Source organism: Ambystoma mexicanum, chromosome 10 (genome assembly GCF_040938575.1).
Source record: "Ambystoma mexicanum isolate Mex_15411 chromosome 10, UKY_AmexF1_1, whole genome shotgun sequence".
NCBI lineage: Eukaryota > Metazoa > Chordata > Amphibia > Caudata > Ambystomatidae > Ambystoma > Ambystoma mexicanum.
Genome location: NC_090932.1, coordinates 820,276,378 through 820,295,384, shown reverse-complemented (window position 1 = coordinate 820,295,384; position 19,007 = coordinate 820,276,378).

The following is a 19,007-nucleotide window of genomic DNA, read 5'->3' as shown; positions in this document are numbered from 1 at the left end:
GTTTTTTCCCATATTCTCACCTTATACTCCCACTTCTGAAAGCACAACTGCATGGTATGTTTTTGACTTTATTTCAATTATGTATGATATGTATGTGTCACTTGACATATGTGAATTTGTTTCTTTGAACTTGTATGTCTTACCTTTAGAATGGCCCTGATCAAGGAAATTTATTTCCGAAATGCATTGGCATTTTGGTCTGATTGATAAATCAATTGTGGCAAATTCTTCCTCACTAAGAGAATATTAGTGACTTCTCATTTAAGAGATCATTATTTTTGATAAAAATAGTTTTGAAGAACAACTGAAGCGCAATGTTTTCATCATTTTTCAAGTAAAGGCAACTTTTTTCACCTTAGAGTTTAACTTTTGGTAAACCTTGTCTAAGTATATACCCGGACTGGGTTTTATGGAGAGCGGCTATGTGACCCGGTATTGAACTTGGTCTCCTGCTTCACATGGTATGACACTACCCATGTGCGAGCAAGCCACAACAAGACTAAATAGTTTAGAAAATTCAATCTCCAACCCAGCTGGGTTGGAAAAGATATTAAAATTATCCTTAAATTGCAGGGTAATGCTTAAACATAACATTGACGTGGATCAAGGACTAGTTAATGGAGCACTGGGTACAGTTGTTGGATTTCAAACATACCCACGTGACAACACAATTCAGTTTGTCAATATAAAAAGGATAGGACGCTCAATAGCTCGATTCCTTCGCTTCAGAGACATGTATGTATGCAGAAAACAATTTTCTCTAATTCTGCATACACAGACACCATTCTTAAATCACAAGGTCTTACATTAGACAAAGCAATGACAGACATTGGTAACACAGTCTTTAAAGAAGGCATGAGCTACGTAGCACTATCACGCTTACGTACACTTGACGGTCTATTTCTAATCAACTTTGATGCAAGTAAAGTAAACACTGATATTCCTTGCATTTTAGAATACAGTAGACTTCGCTCATTATACACCCCCCATCTAAACACATATTCTCTTCCACAAAAAGTAAAACATTGTAAAAGAAAACTAAATCAAACAGAAATGCAACAGGATGTCACTGCAAATCCTCCAAAGAGAGAAAAAGAAATTAAAACTTCATCAAGCACAACAAACATAAAAGAACCAATTAATGAAAGTAAACCAGGTACTTCGTCAAAGAAGGAAGACAATCTAAAAAAAAATCAATCAGATACAGAGATACCTGGTCCATTTAAACTCTCAAATATAGTTGGAGTAAGTTGCTATGCAAATGTAGCAGTGAATATTCTATTTCAATTGCCACCAATTGTTGACAACATTTACTTACACGGTACAGACCAATTGTGTCTGCAAATGTTAGTACTTCACAGAAACACAACAAACAATCCTGACAACACATATAGTGTTTATGGAATAAGACAACAATTGGACTACTGTGCTGGAATGGTTAAATTCACTATAAACTCACAGGAAGATCCACAAGAATTTCTAATGTACTTACTACAAGTACTGGAAAATAAAAACATACCTATAAATGAAATCATCCAGATTTCATACATGTGGAGACATACATGCACTCTCTGCAACAATGTGACACAAGAACAAATCCCCAATGAACGCTTTGTATATATATCAATACCTAATTGTGAATCCATTCCATTTCAGCAACTTGTACAAAATGCAAACCATGGTAGATTATGTACAACCTGCAATTCGGATAATCGCTCCACCTTATTAATACAAACACATAGTAAATACGTAATACTAATGCTTCTACGTTAGAATGCAGATGGTACCAAAAACAACTGGAAGCTGACTGGATTCACACATGGTCAAGTATCACTTGATAAGAAAACCTTCACAACAATAGGTATAATCTACCATGGAGGAGCCACAACCAATTCAGGTCACTACACTGCATATATAAAAAAGAAATGTGGATGGTTTGAATGTAATGATAGTACCATTACTCTAAATGAGAGATTACCAGCAAATCTTTCAAACACTTATTTAATGTTCTTAAAACCAACATTTATTAACTAAACTGTACGTAAACCTTAACTAAACTAGTAGTAAACACATATAAACTGTTAGAATATTCCAACAGGTATCTAACTGCCCAAAGATTCTACAACAAGTAATCAGATGAATGAATACCACTAAATTAGAGCAAAAAATAGATAGTTAGAATACGCCAATTGGTATCTAACTGCTCCAAAATTTTACAATATCCAAACAGATAAATCAATACCACTAAAATATATAAAAAAAATAGACAGTTAGAATACGCCAACTGGTATCTAACTGCTACAAAATTTTACAATATCCAAACAAATAAATAATATGTAACTGCTCCAAAAATCTGCAACAAGCCAATATTTAGAGCATTAGCCAGAAACAACAAGTGAACGCTGAAAACAAACAAACAAAAAGACTGTAGCGTAACAAAAAAAAGTGTTTTTTTTTATCCAACATGGATTTATTTTTCTCCCACAGACCCAATGAATTTAGCAACAAACACAGAAACAGAGCAAATTGCACAGTACACCAGTTTGTAATGTACTAAATATGAGGGTACAAAAAAAATGTTGATTATTCAATGTTATAAGACATTACAAAATACAAATACTAACATGATCTTTTCTTTTATCATAGAAATGAACAAGAAATACATGTACTCTAGACACTAAACCAAGCAGTAAGTATATTATAATAAGTACAACCATCGCAGCATATCACACACATAGTGGCTTATAACTTTGTTTCTTATAAATTTGTTTTTGGATCCCAAAGTTATAAGCCACTATGAGTGTGATATGCTGTGGTGGTTGTGGCCAGGGCATAGAGTCTTGGGTGCATGGACATATGTCCATGCTCTCAAGACTCTATGCCCTGGCCACAACCACCGCAGCATATCAAACCCATAAAGTCAAACATTTTAAATATGCCTTATGGGAACTTTTAATATCCGCGGACATAATGAGTGTTCTTAGAACACTTTCAACTCGCCAGCGAACAATACGGACAGGGTCCTCAGGACACCCCCCATTTTGTGTATTTACCAACATTTCAGAACACTGCAAGTGTTCTTAGAACAGTTTCAGCTTGCTTGCGAGCAACACAGACAGCGTCCTCAGGACACACCCTTTTCGTTTATTTACGAACATTTCAGGACACCGCGATTGTTCTTAGAACACTTTCAACTTGCCAGCGAACAATACGGACAGCGTCCTCAGGACACCCTCATTTTGTTTATTCACGAACATTTCAGGACTCAGCGAGTGTTCTTAGAACACTTTCAAGTTCTCAGCGAACAATACGGACAACGGCCTCAGGACACCCCCATTTTGTTTATTTACGAACATTTCAGGACACCGCAAGTGTTCTTAGAACACTTTCAAGTCGCCAGCAAACAATACAGACAGCGTCTTCAGGACACCCCCATTTTGTTTATTTATGAACATTTTAAGACACGGCAGTGTTCTTAGAACACTATCAACTTATCTACGAACAAAACGGACAGACATACCGTTCTAAGGACACCCCCATTTTATTTATTTACGAACATTTCAGGACACCGCATTCTCAGGACACCCCTATTTTATTTATTTAACAACATGTCAGAACACCGCAAGTGTTCTTAGAACAATTTCAACTTACCAGCGAACAATACGGACAGTGTCCTCAGGACACCCCCAATTTATTTACTTAAGGACATTTCAGGACACCGCGAGTGTTCTTAGAACATTTTCACCTTGCTTGCGAACAACACGGACACATATAGCGTCCTCAGAACACCCGTATTTAGTTTATTTAGAACATTTCAGAACAGCCGTGTTATCCGCAGACAAATCGAACACAACAAGAGGGTCTACCACATAAGAAATACAACATTTAACCCATCTCATACTCTTCCACCCTTCCAAACACTCTTACACACCAACACACTCTACTAAATACAACTTTTCAACCAAGTTTCACCGCGCTGTCCGCGGACGTCTGCGAATCCAAGATGGCGGGCGCTACCGAAAATCTGACATGCTTCACGCACTACGCCGTCCAATCAGCGAACACGTTGCATGTCCGTGGACATGACGTAAGCCGATTGGCCAATCAGGACACTGTCCGCGGAGCGAACAGGGAAGTGTGTCCGCGGACCGAACACAGATATCACTAATTTTTTTTTACCTACTTTTTGGTCATTTAAAAAAAAAACTACTGGACGGATTTTCACCAAATTTGCAAGAGCACGCTTTCGGGACCAAGCCGCTACTCCTGGTCCAAATTTGGTGAAAATCCGTCCAGAAGTTTGGGCTGTAGGAGCAAGCAAATTTTTTTCCCCATTCAGTCTATGGGAAAAAAAAAGTTTTGGGACCCCCCTTATAACTTTGCCCCCCCTGGTCAAATCCTCACCAAACTTTGCAAATTCAGAGTGGGCTATATAGTTTTTTTGCAAAGTTTGGTGAGCATTCGTACAGGGGAGCGAAGTTATAAGCTGCCCAAAAAGTGCTCTTCCTATGGAAACAGCAACTTAACCATAACTACATGACCACTACTGTGGCCATGTAATTACAGGGCCTGCGGTACCGGCCCTGTAGTTATGGTTAAGTTGCTCAACCCATAGGAAGAGCACTTTTTGGGTACCTTATAACTTGGCCCCCTTGGATGAATCCTCACAAATCTTTCCACGTATATGGCCCCATCAGATTGATTCTGCAAAGTTGGTTGAGGTTTTGTGCAGGGGGAGCAAAGTTATAGGGGCAATCCCAAAATGTTTGATTTGTCTCATAGACGCAATTGAAAAAAAAAACGTTGCTTACGCCTACAGCCCAAATCGCTGGATGGATTTTCACCAAATTTGTGGCAGGATCAGTGGCGTGGTCGTCAGTGTAAATTTGGTGTAAATCCGTCCACCATTTTTTTTTAAATGGCAAGAAAGTAGATAAAAACAAATTAGTGATATCTGGGTTTGGTCTGCAGGCTCACTTTCCTGTTCAGTCCACGGGTAGGGCTCAGATTTTCCCAGAGGCCGACTAGATGTCAGTGGACATCGGACGCCCCTGCTGATTTGATGGTGAAAAGCATGAGTTGTGTCAGATATTTGGAAATGCCCACCATGTTAGATTCACGGATAGCGCCTGTTGTCCATGAACATTGCGGTAAAACATATTAAAAAACACAATGTTGCATTTGTCAAATGAATGAAACAATCTTTAGAGAGGTGAGGGGTGATGATGATGGGATGGGACAGGGCCTTTAAAAGCCCAAAAAACAGGTGTTTTTTCAACCAAGAGGTCCACAAACATTCCTGATGTCCAGGGCAGTCCTGTGATGTTTACGAACAACGGAGATGTTCTGGGGCATCTATGCCTATTTCTGCATTACAGGTTTGGTGAAAAGAAGTTTTTTGATGGTTTATAACTTTGGCGCCACTCAATGAAACTGCATGAAATTCTGGAATTTCATTCTAGACCTGACTATGGACTCTGGTTCTGCAATGTGTGGTGCTGTTTTGTCAAGAGGGAACATTAGAAGAGGGGACCCAAAATATTTTAAAGGCGCTAAAACATTTGTGATGTCATCTTTGATGTCCTGGGTGTTAGTCTTAGCATTATACAGCGGCTGCGCAGGTTATGGTTGCTTAATTTACCATAATTGATGAATTTCTGGGGTTTTTCATGTTTTACTTGTAAACAATATTGTCCCTTTAACATAGATTTCTAACTGAATTTCATAGGTTTATATTAGTGCAACTAAACCATAATATCACGTAACAAAGTTATTTCACTGAATATCACAGGTTTTTAACAGTGCACCCTTAATTTGCTACAAGTTCCTTATATTATACTCACCCCCAATGTAGCAGCTGTAGTGTCCGCAGACAGTGCGATAGTCAATGGACAGAAAGTAGCATTAACAAAGCCCAGAAGCACTGGGGAGAACAGAAAATGTTCTACCCATCAACCAACAAACACATATACATAAAACAACATTACTTATATGCACTGCACCCAAATATACCTTTTTGTACAAACCATCACTTAAAAATGAACACATTATATTTTCATTTATCACACAATATAATAGAATGCACCAAGCACAAACCATAACTGTACACCTCATATTATCACTTCAACACAACTCATCATACAGACTCATATACATCAGGCGCTCATTCCAAAATTAATCTATCACAAAATAGTAAGTACACTGTATTTATTTTCTATTTTTACCATTAATTATGTAAACATTTCTCATAAGCAAATATCACTATTTTTTATTTTAACAGAAATGGCAAACACACTTGTGTGGCTGAAAGAAAATTTTCCAAAAGAAGAAATTAGTGATGATAACATTTCTAATGGTAAATTATACATCTGTAACTATAAACAAATAATGTATTTTTTATTGACCTCAATGAAATAATAATTGCTTCTTTTCTTATAGTACATACTTTACATAAAGAATCAACACCTCAGTTTAATTATGGAGAATCCCAAGAATCACAAAGAAAATCTCTATCCCCAACTGTACATAATGAAATCATTATCTTGTCTGCAAAATTGGATGAACTTACTAATGACTTTAAAGACCTTTTAAATTATGTTAAAAATCATGTTATTACAAATCTTAATTATCACTATTCCTGTCCCCCTTGTCTGCAGCAATCATCTGCATCAAAAATAAATGAACAATACTTTGATTAAACTTGACTGTATCCCTCCTCTGCATTTCGTGAACTGTCGGAGGTGGTGGTAACATTTTGTTACCGTGCAGCTTGACGCTCGATTGTGGCTTAGGTCCTTTCCTCTATTCTGATCTGCCTCGCAGGCGTGTCGGCTGCAGATTCTCTCAGGTCCTGCGGCCTCTTCAGGGTTCACGGCTTCTTTGGGCTCTTCAGTTGCCTCTTAATCCTTTGGGCCGGTGAGTACCAGAGAGGCACAATGTCTCCGGCTGGACGTCTTCTGACGCGGAAAGAGCTCATTCCCCTCTGTGGATACTGCAGTGATATCCCAGCAGAGAGGCACTGTTTACATGCCCAGTCGCAGCTTTTGTGCTGATGACCCTGTTCTCAGTGACTATCTATTTACTTAAGGTTCCTGATCCTGGGCGAGACTATGGCTGCTAGCAAAAAGGGGGGTGCCTATGGTTTACGATCGAGGGACCAGGATTATACATTTGATTCCCCTGCATCACTTGATAAGACCTTTGTAAAACTGGTGGAAGCAGGACCAGGAGGCTTAGTGACTTCTTCCCTTTCACCTACTAGAGACCAAGTTTAGAGGTCCTGACTCGCAGTGCTCATCGGAGACGGAGACTGCAGGGGGACTCTTCTGAGTTGGAAATACACCAAGTTGCGTATGATGCCTCCTCCGTTAAATGCCCAACCCAAGAACCTGATAACTCTCTCTTGATTCCTAATCTCGCAGGACCATATCCTTGGGGAGTACTCCAAGAATTGATAATAGTGATATTATGGAGCTTGCCCCTTCTCCGGTTGTTCCCTTATCCTCAGAAGGGTTTGAGAAATATACGGGTATTAATATGGATAATTTTATGTCATCTAACTCTGCTTTGCAAGAGGGGGTTAGGCCTAACCCTCTTCAATCAGAACAATCAGTTCTCGCTCAATGGCCAGGTTTTATGGCCAGTATTGTCAAAGAGTTATTCTTATGCACTAGCCATTTTTACCTTGGACTATTGGTGGACTCATTAAATAATTGGGTGGCGGACTTACGTTCACCGAGAGTTAACACTGCTTCACAAACTAATGAGCCCCTTAGTCCTACCATTGGGATTCAGTCATCCAAATGGGACAAGGCCTGTCAAGCTAATATACAAAGTGAGCTGCTAGAGCAGGCCTCACAAACCGATCCCTCTAGTAGGGAGCCTTTGGCTCCCAACAGGCCTATTATGGCTACCCACAAAAGGATTGAAACTTCCAATATTGACACTACTGTCCCTGTACTGGAATCACTCTCTTCTCTCCCGGTATTCTCTCAGAAATTGGGTCAAAAAGTGACTAAACAAACTACATCGGCAAATGCCACTCTCATTTGGGATCCTTGCAGAATCTGAGCCTAAGAAAGTGTCAGATGCCCAAAGTAGATGATAGGAGTATCCATGACTTTGTTATGGACCAGAGAAACTTTGGCACCACTAATATCTGCAAGATGGATGATCTGGAGCCTACAAAAGCCGTGCGCTACAAGGTCCTAGCTTGGCTAAGACAAAGAACTGGGCCGGGTGTGGTCAGATTATCTGACTTGAAGATTCTCTGCAGGTTGGATCTAAAAGACTGGTGCTCGCACTCTAATAATGTCTGTATTCTAGTGGGCTGTGGGTCTAGTATCATTCTATAGAAATTCCAAACTCTGCCAAGTATGTTTGCCATGACGATATCCCATCATTTTCATAAATACATTAATTTGTTATAATATAAATATCTTGTATATTATTCTGTTATAATTTTTTTTAAACCTCAATTAATAGTCTGCAGACTGTACGACTGTTTAAGGTATCCGGTATATGAAATAGGGTGTCTGCTGACAGCGCACCCTTTCAGACATGTCTGTTCTCACATGACACACTTTTAATTGGTCCGTGGACAGCGCGCCCATTTGTGGACATCCCCGTGCATGCGGCTGTTGGTCTCCTGTCCAATGGTGTCTGGAGACTGCCGTAAGCACCTGACGGCGTGCCCGTGAACGGTGTCCGTGCTCTGAGGACAGTATAAACTGCTTTTTTTGATGATCAATCCAGGGTGTTTCAAGTTGAAAGTTTACCCTTCAAGAGCTCCTAAACCCAATCTTAGTTGATCTGGCAACTTTTTACAACTTTCCATGGCATATTTTTGACTTGACTGTCTCCTGACAGTCGCACAGTCTGTAGACCTTTCCTATGAAGGGACCCACCTATTACTTCCAATCATTATCAATCTGGTTATCCAGGAGAGAGCAGCGGGCAGCACCTGTTTTCCAGAGCAGCTATATTTGCAGCAATGGCCTCCTATCTTAAATTTAAGGCCCGTCCAACATCTTCCTCTGTTCACCTGTCCCTCCACCTCTGTGGTTGGTGCACCTTCCCTGAATTCCCTCCCTTCCCTCCACCACCTAACCTTGCTTCTCCTGAAAAAAAGGAAAAAAAGCGAAAAAAATACTAAATCACAAAACACAAAAGAAACGGTTCCTTTAGGAGCTACCTTTCATAGTTAAAAAAATAGAACAGAAAAAAATTCACAGGACCCTTTGCAGCCTGCATAGCCCATGGACAGTACAGAAACCTCCAGGCGTGGGGTGAGGGAATGAAAATCATTTTAGCTGTTTTTTGTTAAAAATGGTGGCTCTCAAAAGAACCCTTTTTTCTCTTTTTGACACTTGTATATTTTTTTGATTATTCAAATATTCTACAGAACTTAATGATTTTGCCTAACTTTCACAAAAAGTGCTTGTATTTTTATTCTCTTTTTACTTTTTCTTTTATTCAACTTCTAAATAATACTTGAACCCATATGTTATGTGTTCCCAGAAACTGGTCAATGCATTTTGAACATTTTCAAGAAAAATCTGGTTGCCCACATCATTTAGATGCACTCCACCACTTCGAAAAATCCAGCAAAAAAGGCGCTTTCTCAATTTGTGTACAAAATAAATTCGAACGCATCCCCATTTGTCTCTGAGCTATGCAAGAAAAAGTAATTTTCGAAGATGGAAACAGTTCCATCAACTTTCCAAATGTATCCTTCAATGCAAACTGTAATGATATTCCGGTAACATAGCCCAAACGAAGTTCACTGATGTCCAGATGCTTCAAGTGAACCATATTCTCACAGAACAGCAGGAATTCTGTCCACTTCATTCCTCAAACTCCATACCATACTTAAAATTCATTGAATCCAAGATGCTCAGACAATCCACAGTGCTCAGAATTCACTTTCAGCCAATGGATCCAAGAGTCTCCAGAATCCATGCACTCTGCTTCCTCAAACACATAGCCATACCCATCTTCAGTGCACTCACCAAACAAAACTCCTGCTACACTCTCGTCCTGTACACCACACCCATGAAACCTGATTGGCCGATCCCCCGATGTCCATGGACATCCACCACTGTCCACAGCCTCCCCAGTTCTATTTCCATCCCAGGCATCCTTAAAAGATCTGGATGTCAGAATCGGATTATCCTAGGTCTTGAAAACTTTCCAAGTTTGAGTTGGACACGTCCGATTCCCTTCCATTTGCCAACTCCTCCTCACCTGAGATCTCTTCTAGTATGTCCTCGAAATCCAAAGATCTTCTCTTCCGATAATCCTTCTCTTCTTTTTTTTTGTGAAGCATAGATTCCTCCCGAGAGGAAGCCACCGTGAAGGCTTACCAACAAGCCACACCGTGACCTCAGCCCGGGAAGGACTGTACTGGGGGAAAAGCCAGGCGTGGCACGAAAAAAAGCCCAGAGCAGAGTGATTTGTAGGTTGCCTCCGGCGTGCAAAATTGGCTCCGTGCATGGGAAAGGAGCCAAAAAGAAGAAGCGTGCCTCACACAGAGGGCTGTGAGACTAACTGAGTCCAATAGCAGCAGAAGAAACATAAGTAAGGGAAATAAACAATGGGAGTGGCAAATGGCAAGGAGGCCAGGACCAGAAACCAAAGCAAACTAAGATGCAGGAAGAAAAAAGGATGAGCGCGGAAGAACCAAGACGCTCGAGCAGAAGGAACAAGAGAAAAAGGTAAGCAAACAGCAGGAAAGCAAGGAAAAAACAATAGAAAAAATGGAGCGTAGCACCAGGAACAGAGCAAATAACAGAGAGAGAGCGTACAGCAACAGGGAGCCGGGACAAGAGCAGTCCAGTCACGGAAAGACGTTGCAACGCAAGGTGGAAGTGGGAGGCGTGGCTAATAAGCCATTCTTCCGTGGCGTGCAACAACTAGACTGCTGAGGCAGGCAGAGACGTGATGGACCCCCCACGTTCTCATGCGGGGCCAAATGCACCACATACCTAGGCGGCGCATGACAGCATGCCCCCCCCAGTCGCACACCCCCGGGCTTACCGGGATGAGGCGATGAAAACGCCGCAGGAGGAGCTGAGATCGGAGATGGGAAAGGGGTTCCCACGAGTCTTCGGAGTCTGGGAAACCTTTCCAATGGACCAGATACTCCAAGCGACCCTTTTTGTACTGAGAATCCCTCAGTTCTGCCACTTCAAATTTGTCACCAGTCTCTAAAGGCACAGGTAAAGAAACAGCTCCTGAGGACTGTGCAGGATCTGCACTCTTCAGCAACGAGGAGTGAAACACCGGATGCACTTGTCGCATGCTAAGGGGTAGCTTGAGATGAAATGCAACCGGGTTGATCTCAGCCAGAATGGGAAATGGACCGATACAACGTGGAGATAACTTGCAACAGTGCAACCATCATGGTAAGTATTTGGTGGAAAGACACACCTTGGAGCCCACCTCCACTCCGGAACCTCCTGGTGTTGCTTGTCTGCATAAAACTTATAACTGAGAACACTGTCCGAGAGACAGCGTTTGGCAGCTTGATGTGCCTCTTGTATTTTAGAGAGATCAAACTCAACTGCTGGCAAAGCGGATTGTATTCGATATAGAGGGTGTATTGCACAGGGATGACACCCATAAGTGCAATAAAAGGGAGAAATTCCAATGGCGGTATGCCTGCTGTTATTGTAAGCAAACTCTGCTATTGGTAGTAATGATACCCAATTATCCTGTTCGAGGTTAGTGTAACTGCAGAGATATTGTTCGAGCGTACTGTTCAGTATTTCAATCTGACCGTTGGTGTGTGGGTGATACCCAGAAGATAAAGCCCGCTCGATGCCCAGGTTCTTACAAAGAGACTTCCAAAAGTTTGAGACATATTGACTTCCCTGATCAGAAATCACCTTGTCGGGGAGGCCGTGAAGCCTAAATATGTCCCTAATAATGTTTCCGCCATCTCTTCTGCCTTTGGTAGACCATGAAGGGGGGAGAAATGTGCCATCTTTGATAGAGTATCAATTGTTACCATTATGCAAGAGCATCCTTGCAAACTGGGTAAGTCTACAATAAAGTCAGTGGAGACATGACTCCAGGGTCGATCCGGAACGGAACTAGGTTCCAACAGCCCCAAAGGTTTGGAAGTACTGTATTTGCTTCTGCTGCAAGTTTCACACGATTTCACATGTCATTTCACCTCTGCAGACATTCCTGGCCAGTAGACATCTCGGCAGATCAGTTCAAGGATACCCTTCAGTCCCTTATGATCGGCCGTCTTATCCTCGTGGCACCAGGTTAAGACCCTTTTGTGGAGATCAGCACTAGGTAAGAACAAACGTCGGTCGTGAAATAACAGCCCGTCGAGGAGAGTGTTTTTTTGTTTGGTGGATCGGGGCCTCAAGTCGACAGCAGCTCTTTTCACCTGTTCCGAAAATGTAGTGACTGTATCAATAATCTTGTTTCTGGAAACCATATTCTCTGGTGATACGATCAGTGAACTGGTATTCACATGTTTCCAAGAGAGGGCATCAGCAATGGTGTTTTGACTTCCGGGGATGTAAGTGATATCGAAGTCATACTGGGCAAATAAATGTGCCCAGCGAGCTCGGCGAGCTACCTCTTCCAGATGAACCATGGGCTCTTTCCAATTGCGAGAAAAGACTAAGATATCATCTAGATCAGGGGTCTCCAACCTTTACGTTAGCTAGAGCTACTTCTAGTGAAGGCCAACTGTGGAGTGATACTAGCGGGCGATATCGGGGTGGGGATATTTATAAACCTCTGAATTTTTACCAATTATTTTTGGCCCAATTATTTCCTCTCTATAAACAGATGGAATAACATATGCCTTCACGATTATATTAAGAACTTCAAAAACCTCTTTGTTGCATTATTCTTTATTAGTAGCTGTCTCAAAAAGACAGATATTTGTTGGAGTACCACACAAATATCCTGTAATTTTTGTGCCCTTCCTTTGCGTTTTATGCAGGCTTTCTACTTGCTAGACACACTATTGTTTTCCAAATGTGCATTTCACACTTCCGTAAAAAAAACAAAAGTAATTTCCAAATTGAAAAATGCTGCTTGCGTTCACTAGTTTTCGTTGACATTTTTTTTTGTCAGACACCACACATAGGGCCTCATCACAAGTTGGGCGCTGGCGCTAATAGCCCTATCGCCAACCCCCCCCGGCGATATTAGCGCCGGATCACGGGTTTGGCGGAAGGGTTATTGCCCATTGCCCATTGGGCCCATTCGGGAATTCCTCATTCCCCATTGGGCCCAATGGGGAAAATGTGTGCTATTTCCGCCGCCGAATCTCCCACCGGCAGTAATCGTGCCAAAAATCGGCAATTTTGCCGCAGATTTCCCCCATCTCAGAGCTGGGGGGAAATCAATCGAAGCCATGATCTGGCGGACCCTTAAATGCGGCGGTAATAGTGCTACCGCCGCATTTAAGGGTTGCCGGCAGACTCGTGATGAGGCCCATACTCTGTTATTTGTGTGCCCCTCAGTGTTTTAGCACAGTTTATATTTATAAAGATGATATATGCTGGTCAAACTGGTTAATCACAAATAAATGCTTCTGTTGTGCTGACAGCAGTTTTTAAGAAATTAAACTGTGGGTTCATGGGTGCCAACTTTTGATTTTCACTACAGGGGCAGAAATATCCCCACCTCCATCCTGAATTTAAGCAGGCAACCAGCCCAACCCATACCCTGGCCAAACACATTTTATAGCACTTTTTCTATGTTTCCAGTGCTATGCGGACGACACTCAGCTCATTTTCATGCTACCCTCAGCCACCTCTTCTCCCTCCATCATCTCTGCTTGCCTGTCCACCACCCAGGAGTGGTGTGCCGCCAATGATCTTTGCCTGTCGGTAAAACCGAGATTCTCCTCATTGGAACACCTGCTCCCTCCTTTCCTGTCACTCTCTGGCTGGCCTCCTTTGGCCTTCCTCCTTCTCCCACCTGTGAGGCTAAAAACCTCGGGGTCATCTTCGACTCCACACTCTCCTTCTCTCCTCACATCTCTGACATCTCTAAGAAGTCACACTACCAGCTGTACCTCCTCAGAGGCATTCTTCCTTTCCTCTCCTTCCCCCAGGTGCTCAATGTCTCCAGAGCTCTGTTTCTCTCTAGGCTGGACTATTGCAACCGCTTCTTTCTAAATCTGTCTGCATCTACTCTCCGCCCTCTGCAACTCATCCAGAACAGAACTGCAAGATTTGTCCTTGGACTCAAGCCCAGGGATTGTATCTCTCCAGGATTGAAATCTCTGCACTGGCTCCCAGTGGCTGCGAGGATTAAGTTCAAAACCCTCTGTATGGTCCACAAGGCCTTCTGGGGCCTGGGGCCTCAATAACTTTAGCTGTCTCTTCCAAAATATCTTCCTTCTCGAGCTCTTCGCTCATCCGCCTCCAACTCCCTCAGGGTCAGTGGCTTCTCCAAGCAACAAGTTGGTGGTAGATCTCTTTCCTGGGCTGGAGCCTCCCTCTGGAACAGCCTCCTTGTCCCCTTGAAACTTGAGGAGAATCATCTCCGGTTCCGGAAGCACTTCAAAACCTTTCTGTTTGCTTTTGCCTTTTCTCCTCCTCTCCCCTGCTGACTTATTGGCCTATACTGAAACTGCACTGGTCACCTGCACTGGTCACCTGGCAACCCCCCGTGTTCTCAAGCCCAGCCCCCCCCAGTCGAACACCTGAACTGCCTTCCTGGAAACCCCCCACACTTAGGGACTGTTCTGTACCCCTACAGTTCCACCACTAGCACTTGAAACCTGATGTCTGCACTACCCTTGCCCTTGCCACCAGCTGGACGGACGCTAATGGTTGTTATTTATTATCCCATGTACTGCATTGTCCCCTTCCCCTCGCCCGCACTTTCCTCCTTCCCCCTTGCCATGCACTTTCGCGATCTGAATGACACCTGGCCTAGTAGGATCATTGTCGGTCTTCTCTCTGTCCCCCCTCCCTTGCCTCGTCGCGCCTTGAAACACTTATGATATGATATGATACAGCATTTAGTTTTGAATATATAACATCTCAGCATCGGTCTGTCAACCTGCTGAGCTACCCTGGTAGGCTTCTACTGTACAGCGTGAATATGGATCGCTTAATGTACTAAAAGTGGGTGTACCTGTGTAATAGACGTGATTTAAAGTGGAAATGTTTAGTGTCGAGTTTGGAAAGAATCCACATGAAAGAAATTGCACCAATTTTTTAATATTATTTTGAACATTTCCAGGTGAGCAGCAGTGCTACTGTGATATTTTCATTGCGTGGTCACAATGATCCTGATCCTGCCCCAACCCCTCTGACATCTCTGGCAAACAAGAGCAGCTTGCTTAAGTCGGGGGCGCACAAGGCCAACTCTGGTACTACAGGCGGCCTGCAGAAGCAGAACGTGATACTGACATCTGTCAGAGAATTTGAAAGCAGCTCCATGTGGCACAGCAGCCAAGCTCCCCGCCCCCAATTGGGACGACCAGGGTTCAGATCCTGATCAAGGAAAATAACTGCAAAACACAGCATTGAATAATTTAACTTAAAAAAGTATTTATTTTTCAGTATTTCCAGGGCAGGCGACTGAAGAGGCTCAGGCGAGCTACTAGTCGCCCGCGATCGCCCGTTTTGCGACCTCGGATCTAGATATACCACTACTGAGATGAACAAAAGATCAGAAAAAATATGATCCATAAATCGTTGAAATATAGCCGGTGCATTCACTAAACCGAACGGCATGACATGGTACTCATATAAGCCAAAAGGTGTACGAAAAGCAGTTTTCCATTCATCCCCTGTTCGTATCCTGAGTAAATGGTAAGCGCTGCGCAGATCAAGTTTGGAAAAAATGGTTGCACCTTGTACAGCCTCTAATAAATCCGGAATAAGGGGCATAGGATAACAGTCTCTTACCGTCACCTTATTGAGAACCCTAAAATCAATAAAAGGCTGAAGTTCTGTGGAGTCTCGTTTGGGAACGAAGAACACAAGGGCACCAGTCAGAGATGAGAGGGTTGAATTAGCCCGTTATGGAGATTTTCATCTAAGTACTTTCTGAGCACTTCTTTATTTCTATGGGATAGAGAGAACATTATTCCAAAAGGTACCAGCGCATCAAGAACTAAATCAATATTACAATACTCTTGTCTGTGCGGCAGAAGGGCCAGTGGACCAGTGTCCAAAAAGACTTCTTCATAACCTTCCAGAAGACCTGATATGGAATGTATGCCAACTGAGGTTTGCAAGGCATTAGGCAGAGTCCTGATCTCTTTATAGTTAGTGGCTTGAAGACAATGTTTTTGACAATGAGTGGAATCAAAACCCAGGGTATTAGCTGACCAATTGATGGTTGGATTATGTTGGCGCAGCCATGTAATTCCCAATATGAAAGGAAAATGCGCAGCATGTATAATATCAAATCTGATCCGCTCTACATGATGTTGGATTGACACCTAAAGTAGATCTGTAGTCTGGGTAATGGGGCCTGAACTCAACTGGGTGCCATCAACAGCCTCCACATTTTGCTCTTGTTCATGCTCCTTCCTTAATAGGCGCATCTTGTCAACACAAAGAGTGTCTACGAAATTTCCGGCTGCTCCACAGTCCAACGACGCTAGTGCTTCCTAGATCTTTTGTTTGCATTCTGGGACTTGTCAATAAAGGTGTATCTGTTATTTTATATGCTGCAAAAATGTCATCTTTTGAGAATGACAATACAAGTTCTGATGGTGTGATTCTTTTTTTTCTCAAGAGGAAGTTCACTTCACAGATGTCGGAAATGCAATTTTCCTTTACAATGTTAGGAATGCATTGAAAACGTTCCTGTAAGAAAATTGTAAAGGAAGATGTAGAGTATACAGTACTACTGTATATAAAAGAAAAATAAATAGGAAAAAAGGTGTTTGTTAACAAACCCCACTAAAAAAAGGTTATTTTCAGAGACACCACTAAATATGAAATAACTTAAATTGTGTTTCATTTTGCCACGCACCCCTTTCAGTTGCTGCAATGTCTGCGGATGGCACGTGCCACATCTGGGTCTTCTAAGGTTGCCTGGCATGGAAAGGGGACTGCTGAGACTGCAGACAGTCATGTCGATGGAATAGCCAATCAGGTCTCCTGGGTGTGGTGTACAGGAAGAGAGGGTAGCAAGAGTTTTGTTAGCAGGAGTTGTGAGTGGACTGAAAATGTGTTTCAGCAGGCAAAATGTTTGGATTTTGGAGTACGCTTGGGTCCACTGGGTGAAGGTATATGCTGAGCATTCTAGAATAGCCAAAAATATTGGGGTCCCTTAATTCGAAGTGTTCTAGAATGGAGTGCGAGGTATGAAGTGGGTAGACTTGCTCCCATTTTGTGCAAATATGGTTGCATTGAAACATCCGAACATTATTATTGTTCATTGTGGAGGGAAAAGCTTGGGGAACGTGACTGGAATTTTATTACAGTTTGCAATGAAGGTAACAATGTTTAAGGAAATGTTCCCTAATTCGAAAAAATTATTTTTTCACGTATTGCCCAGAGACAGATGTGGATGCGTTCAAGTTCATTTGGTCCGCACATGGAAAAAGGCAGGCTCAATGTCAATAAATCTGTGTCTGCTTTTGTTTGCGATGTTGGCATGACATCATTTTATAATGAGAACATTACATTTGATGTGGCCAACATTTTTCAGCAAATGGATTCTATCTAACTGAAGTGGGTAGTCCGATTTTTTAAGCAGTTTTTGTGAAAGTGAAAAGAAATAATTAAATTCAGTGACATGTTTTCTTAGTTCAGTTTGTAAAACCAAAAGTTAAAAAAATATATATATATAAAGGTCAAAAACACAAAAAAGGTCTCTTAAGTGCCACCCTTTTTGAACGCAAAACGGCAGGATGCACAGGGAGCTACAACTTTTTTTCTCAGGAGAGGCAAGGTAGGGGAGGGAAGGCGGGGAAGGGGCACCAACCAACCACAGGGACAAAGGGGCAGATGGAGAGAGGACGATGTTGGGCTGCCTTAATCAGGTAGGTGGCAGTGTTTCTCATGCTCCTTGACCACATCCTCAAAAGCACTCTGAAACTGCACCCCCGAGAAATCAGTGCTTCACAGTACATGCATAGCACTGTGACCCTCAAAAGGTAAGGGTCAACAGCTTTCGGTATGGTCTGTGAAGCCGCCACTGGTATCCTCTGCCACAAGGGAGTATCCTTTGTGGTGACAGGAGCAGATGAAGATGATGGGGTGGGGAAAGTCAACATGCTCTTACATGAGGAAGATATCGCCTTTCTCAGAGCAGTCTGGTGGGTCAATTTGATGTGGCCCCTCATTTATGTAGTCCTGTAGAAATACTAGGCAGGTGTCCAGTAACTGAGTACAACTTTGCACTCATTGCATCGAACCTTGCTTGCACGAGCCTTTGGGACATGTGGTTGTAAAAATCGCCACATTCAGGACTCCCTCCAAGTACTACCTCCACTTCATCCTCTTATTTATCTTGATCATCCTCTTCTGTTTCAGTTCTGGTTCTCCTCTCCAGGCCATTCAGGTTGTTCAGGTGGTAGTGGTGGTCGGGGTGGCTGGGATGGCAGGATGGCCAAAACAGATGCCATGATGGTCTCCAAGAAGTTCTGCAAAGCAGATCTGCAAAACAGATGCTCTGTACTGGACAGCCAGATTGAGAAGGAGGAAAAGTAATGGGTGTGTTCATTTAGAGAAACAGTCCGTGGACATTTGAGATGTCATCTTTGATGTCGTGGGAGATAGTCTTAGCACTGCACAGTGGTGGCGCGAGTTATGGTTGCTTAGCTTACCATAACTGGCGAATTTCAAGGGTTTTTTGGTTTTACTTGGAACCATAACATCCCTTTAACAAAGTGTTTTTCACTGAATTTCATGGGTTTTTAGTAGCGTAACTTAACCATAACGTCCCTTTAACAAAGTTGTTTTCACTGAATTTCATGTTAATAACCATTACTTTATGTGTAGTTAAAATATTTCTTTTTTTAGCAGACCATACAGACAATAAGTATAATATAC